Consider the following 6,924-nt stretch of genomic DNA (forward strand, 5'->3'; position numbering starts at 1 on the left):
TTAACGGGTAGGTAATACCCGAGAGATATATAAATGCACAATTAATATATTACAGTCTTCGATTCTAATTCAGTAAATCATCAACTATACTCCCTATTTTCACAACAGTATGCCTTCTTTTATAAGAAATCAAAACAACCATACTCATTCAAATTCAATCACCTATTCTGATTTTTGAAATCTCAGAATGCAACTCGAGATATAAGCAAAACCATCACTCTTAGATCCTTACATTTTTTCAAAGCTATACTTTGACTTCAAAACTGTGATAGAACATCACTTTTAATTGTAACACTCAAAAGGATACGAGAATCAATCGAGATTCATGACGAATTTATCCTTTGGATATTGACAATGACAAGTTGCATTTAAAACGCTTCGAAATTTAGGAATACACTTCAAATAAGGAACAATCGAGATGATGATCCAATCACACATTACCCGAAGTCTTGTACCTGAAAAACTCTCGAACCCAAAGTCATAGTTTAACACGTACCCGCGTTGAATTCTTTAGCATTTATTAGCAAAAACAACCTTACGATTCTTTTCAAAGTAGCCAGTTTTGTCACAGCTCCAACAAGTTAACTTCGACTTTTCAGTAAAACTAATTTTATTATAACTTTGATAGATACGCTGCCCTTTCACCATCGTTACTGGGGAACCTTTCATATCTCACCACATTAGCAGTAAACTTATTAACAACTTCATTAACCTTCGATTTAAACCTCTCCGAAAAGTCACTATACTTATTAATTGAAACTCCATCTTTTACTCATCCGCATCTTGCAACAAGAATTGCCATACCAATTAATGAAAATCAGCAATCAGTATTTTAAAATCTCGCAGCGTTTCTACTTCAACAGTTATATATACATATAACGTCTATCTCCTAAACTTACACACTTCGAATGTGAAGTTTCTGAAAAACATCTCAAACTGTGAATTAGTTCTCGAAATGCTAATGAAGCAGCAGAAACTGTAAACGACTTTAACAGTAAAAAGTTTGATGACAAAGAATAATGTGTTGGTAAAGCCCAGAAAAAGAGAAGAGTTGGTACTGAACAATGGATTGAGCAGACCGTGAAGGAGACCAAGGACAAATACAAGGACCAAAGTCTGTATTTAAAGAATCTTGATGATTCTGTTTCTGGCGAAGTCATTAACGAATACCTTGCTCCTGACTCTAAACCTTTGCGGACTTTATTCTTCATCATCATCTTATCTTAAATATTATAAGATATCTTCGTATCTCTCATTATACATATTCTTCATATTTCTGGAGATATTTTCACAACTATTCTTATCCGAGATCATTTATCTCTCCGTAATATCTGCACCATAAAAGAAACTGTGTTAGTTTCTAAATTCTGAAGAAAAAAAAATTCAAATATGAATGTTTTGAAGTAGTGTTGGGAACTGAAGCATGTGTTAGTATAATATAATGACACTTGATCAACGTGATTATATTACAGTAATTCATGCTGAGTTTCTAATGGAACATGATGATTCACAAAATATACCGTCATCATGTGTAGTGACCCGAAATTTTCCATGTTTATATATATATATATATATATTAAATGAAATTGTTATTTACATGATTAAGTGTTTCCAACATGTTAAGCAATCAAACTTGTTAAGACTTGATTAATTGAAATAGGTTTCATATAGACAATTGACCACCCAAGTTGACCGGTGATTCACGAACGTTAAAAATTGTAAAAACTATATGATGACATATATATGGTTATATATATAGTTAACATGATATTATGATAAGTAAACATATCATTAAGTATATTAACAATGAACTACATATGTAAAAACAAGACTACTAACTTAATGATTTTGAAACGAGACATATATGTAACGATTATCGTTGTAACGACATTTAATGTATACATATCATATTAAGAGATATTCGTACATCATAATATCATGATACTATAATAATTTAAAATCTCATTTGATATTATAAACATTGGGTTAACAACATTTAACAAGATCGTTAACCTAAAGGTTTCAAAACAACACTTACATGTAACGACTAACGATGACTTAACGATTCAGTTAAAATGTATATACATATAGTGTTTTAATATGTATTCATACACTTTTGAAAGACTTCAAGACACTTATCAAAATACTTCTACTTAAAAAAAATGCTTACAATTACATCCTCGTTCAGTTTCATCAACAATTGTACTCGTATGCACCCGTATTCGTACTCGTACAATACACAGCTTTTAGATGTATGTACTATTGGTATATTGATAATGCTAAAAACGAATATATATTTCATAGCATTATCCCTCAAGAAAGACAAGCTTTTAGTTGCAATTGTTCTATTTACAAGTGATATTCGTTTAAATAATAAAAGGTGAAGACAAAAGACAGATTCGACGAATTGAAGACGCAAATGACCAAAAAGCTCAAAAGTACAAAATACAATCAAAGAGGTTCCAATTATTGATAAGAAACGTCTCGAAATTACAAGAGTAGAAGATTTAAAACGCAAAGTACAAGATATTAAATTGTACGCAAGGACGTTCGAAAATCCGGAACCGGGACCAGAGTCAACTCTCAACGCTCGACGCAACGGACTAAAAATTACAAGTTAACTATGTATATAAATATAATATAATATATAATTAATTATATAAATTATATATATAAATTATATTTATATATTAAAACCGTCGGCAGACTAGGATCCAAACTTGTGTGAGCTGGATTTACGAACTCCGCGACTCGCGGAGTTTGTAGTGCAAAAAGGGCGCGACTCGCGGAGCAGCCAAATTCGAAAATGCCTATAAAAGGCAACGCATTTTGATCGTTTTAAAGATCATATATCAATCTCTCTATCATCAACGTATATATATATTTATATTTTAATTTTAATTTTAATTTTAAATCCTAATAATAAGGGTATGTTAGCGAATGTTGTAAGGGTGTAAGTCGAAATTCTGTCCGTATAACGCTACGCTATTTTTAATCATTGTAAGTTATGTTCAACCTTTTTAATTTAATGTCTCGTAGCTAAGTTATTATTATGCTTATTTAATCCGAAGTAATCATGATGTTGGGCTAAAAATATTAAAATTGGGTAATTGGGCTTTGTACCATAATTGGGGTTTGGACAAAAGAACGACACTTGTGGAAATTAGACTATGGGCTATTAATAGGCTTTATATTTGTTTAACTAAATGATAGTTTGTTAATTTTAATATAAAGATTTACAATTGGACATCCCTATAAATAACCATATACACTCGATCGGACACGATGGGCGGGGTATTTATATGTACGAATAATCGTTCATTTAACCGGACAAGGGAATGGATTAATAGTCTATGGAATTATTAAAACAGGGGTGAAATTATGTACAAGGACACTTGGCATAATTGATAACAAAGTATTAAAACCTTGGGTTACACGCAGTCGATAACCTGGTGTAATTATTAAACAAAGTATTAAAATCTTGTTACAGTTTAAGTCCCCAATTAGTTAGAATATTTGACTTCGGGTATAAGGATAATTTGAAGAGGATACTCGCACTTTATATTTATGACTGATGGACTGTTATGGACAAAAATCAGACGGACATATTAAATAATCCAGGACAAAAGACAATTAACCCATGGGCATAAAACTAAAATCAACACGTCAAACATCATGATTACGGAAGTTTAAATAAGCATAATTCTTTTATTTCATATTTAATTTCCTTTATTTTATATTTAATTGCACTTCTAATTATCGTACTTTTATTTATTGTCATTGTATTTAATTGCACTTTTAATTATCCTACTTTTTAATTATCGCAAGTTTATTTTATCGCACTTTTATTTATCGCAATTTCATTATCGTTATTTACTTTACGCTTTAAATTAAGTTATATTTATTTAATATTTTACATTAGGTTTTAACTGTGACTAAAGTTTTAAAAATCGACAAACCGGTCATTAAACGGTAAAAACCCCCTTTATAATAATAATATTACTTATTTATATATTTGTATTTTTATAAATTAAAACTAATATAGCGTTAAGCTTTGTTTAAAAGATTCCCTGTGGACGAATCGAACATACTAAAAACTACACTACTGTACGATTAGGTACACTGCCTATAAGTGTTGTAGCAAGGTTTAAGTATATCCATTCTATAAATAAATAAATATCTTGTGTAAAATTGTAGCATATTTAATAGTATTTAGTTGTAAAAATAAAGCTATTTCATATACACCTCGCATAACATCAAATATTTTTGGCGCTGCTGCCGGGGAACGCCGAAGCGAAACGCCACACAAAAAAAAAGATTTTTATTAAGTTTTATTTAGTTTTTGTAAAAATACATTTTTTTAAATATCAAAAATATAAAAAAAACCAAAAAAAAAATATATATAAATCTATTTTTAAGATTTTTATAAAATTATAAAGTATTTCTATTTTTATTTTAGTTTTTAAAACATAAGTTTTTATTTAATTAATATAAATATTTTTTATAAATATTAAAACAGAAAAATAAAAAATATTAAAAAAAATATTAAAACCGAACGATTTTGGCCTGCACCTCATTTGAAAATTCAATCACCGCGACTTGCGGAGTTTTCTGGTACGTGGCACCACGACTCGCTGAGCCACCCTGACACTCGTGTCCAACAACCATAATCAGCATTAATTACGGGGTATAATTTATTATAATTAAATTAAAACCCTAATTAGGTTTTTAAATTTTAATTAGTTAATTTAGTTTAGTTTTAATGATTTTATATATTTAGTTTAATTAGTTTAATTAAATTTTAAAATTAATAGTTTTATAAAATAAATAATATAAAAATAATATTTTTATAAAATTGTAATTTTTACAACTTTTAGTATATTTTTATATTTTATCCCTTTTTAATTGTTTTAGCGTAATTTTTTGTATTTTTCGCTCATATTTAGTTTTAAATATAGTTTTTGCCATAGTTATTTTTATTTCTAGATTTTTAGGTTTTGCCGTAAAATCCCTTAAGTGCTTTTTCTTTAGACTAAGATTTAGGTGCTTTAGAATTTTTCGACGCCTTTTACCTATGTATCAATTATCACTCCAATTAGTAATCTCAATTTGCAATTTTAATTTTAAGTTAGTGTTAGTAATATGGTTGGGTTAGTCGAGTGTTTTAAAGTTTTATAAGTCACTCTTTTTCTTTCTTATTTTTCGACCCCTTTTATTTTTCAACCCTTTTCTTTTTCGACCTTTTCCTACGCGCTCTTTTTCTTTCTTATTTCTCGCCATTCTAGTTTTTAGGACTTAGAATTTTTCTACTTCTTCTCTAAATTTCTTTAAATTACGAAAATTTATTTTAAGTGGTTAAATTGATAGACATCAAAATTTTCTGGTTCGTAGTAATAGTTGGATTTGTACGTGGACCGGGTTATTGGAGCCAAACAGTACTCAATTATATTGAGACCAAACGAATCCTGCCCCTCTGCTGCATCTTTTGGCTATTCGAAACGTGGACAAAATCAAAAAAGTCTATTAATTGGATAACTTATATAATTTTTCTTTCCTTTTAAAAACTAATAGGATATTCAGTGAATGCACCGAGCAAGACGTTCACCACCTTTTGTACGTTCACCACCTGTAACTCGATCAAGACATCTAACAAATATTGTCGCCATTGATTTTCCTTTAGAATCGTCATCCAGTCGACCAAGTACTCCAATTCAAATTTCCGATAATCCATTTTTTGAACCCGACCTAACAATTGAGAATCCGGAGAATATTCAGGGACGATTCATAGATCCTGAACCATTAATTTTTCCTCCGGAACCACCAATCATTCAAAAAGAGATTGTTGAGGAACGAACCATTAAATCAGAATCCTCTAGTGTTTCCGATTCAACAAATTCAATTATGGAGAATCTAGAACCTTTAAGTATAGAAGACCGAATGAGAGCTAAATGTACTGGCCAAGGTCACGCAATTACTCATCCAGACATTAATGCGCCAGATTATGAAATCAAAGGACAAATTCTACACATGGTGACTAATCAATGCCAATTTAGTGGTGCGCCGAAGGAAGATCCAAATGAACATCTTCGTACCTTTAATAGGATCTGCACACTATTTAAAATAAGAAAAGTGGAGGATGAACAGATATATCTCATGTTATTTCCCTGGACTTTAAAGGGAGAAGCCAAAGATTGGTTGGAATCGTTACCTGAAGGGGCGATCGATACATGGGACGTTTTAGTTGAAAAATTTCTTAAACAATTCTTTCCGGCATCTAAAGCCGTAAGACTTCAAGGAGAAATTGTTACATTCACACAGAAACCAAATGAAACTCTATATGAGGCATGGACAAGATTTGGAAAGTTATTGAGAGGATGTCCGCAACATGGTTTAGACACTTGTCAAATAGTACAAATATTCTACCAAGGATGCGACATCACTACAAGGAAAGACATCGATATAGCAGCTGGTGGTTCTATTATGAAGAAAACCGAAACTGATGCTTATAAAATTATTGATAACACTGCTTCCCACTCACATGAGTGGCACCAAGAAAAAGATATCGTTAGATCATCTAAAGCAGCTAGAGCCGATTCTAGCCATGACTTAGATTCCACTTCTGCAAAGATAGATGCTGTCGAGAGACGAATAGAAAAGATGACTAAGGATATACACTCAATACGAATTAGTTGTGAGCAGTGTGGAGGACCACATTTGACAAAAGATTGTCTCAGTATTGAGCTAACAATGGAACAAAGAGAGAATATTTCATACATAAACCAAAGGCCTGGAAATAATTATCAGAATAATTATCAACCGTCAAGACCAATTTACAATCAAAACCAGAATTATAACCGAAATGTTCCATACAACAACCAACAAGGTCCTAGTAATCAACAAGTATCCAACAATACTTACAATCAG

The 6,924-nt window shown here is 30.7% G+C and overlaps 1 non-coding gene across 1 annotated transcript; it reads right to left on the reverse strand.

Annotated features, from left to right (window-relative positions):
* Nucleotides 1–6,285: 6,285 nt before the first annotated feature.
* LOC139865191 (small nucleolar RNA R71) lies at nucleotides 6,286–6,392 on the reverse strand. Its single transcript, XR_011764710.1, has one exon. It is a non-coding gene; the product is annotated as a small nucleolar RNA R71 (small nucleolar RNA).
* Between the last annotated feature and the right edge of the window lie 532 nt (nucleotides 6,393–6,924).

The sequence above is a fragment of the Rutidosis leptorrhynchoides genome, chromosome 8 (assembly GCF_046630445.1).
Source record: "Rutidosis leptorrhynchoides isolate AG116_Rl617_1_P2 chromosome 8, CSIRO_AGI_Rlap_v1, whole genome shotgun sequence".
Taxonomy (NCBI): Eukaryota; Viridiplantae; Streptophyta; class Magnoliopsida; order Asterales; family Asteraceae; genus Rutidosis; species Rutidosis leptorrhynchoides.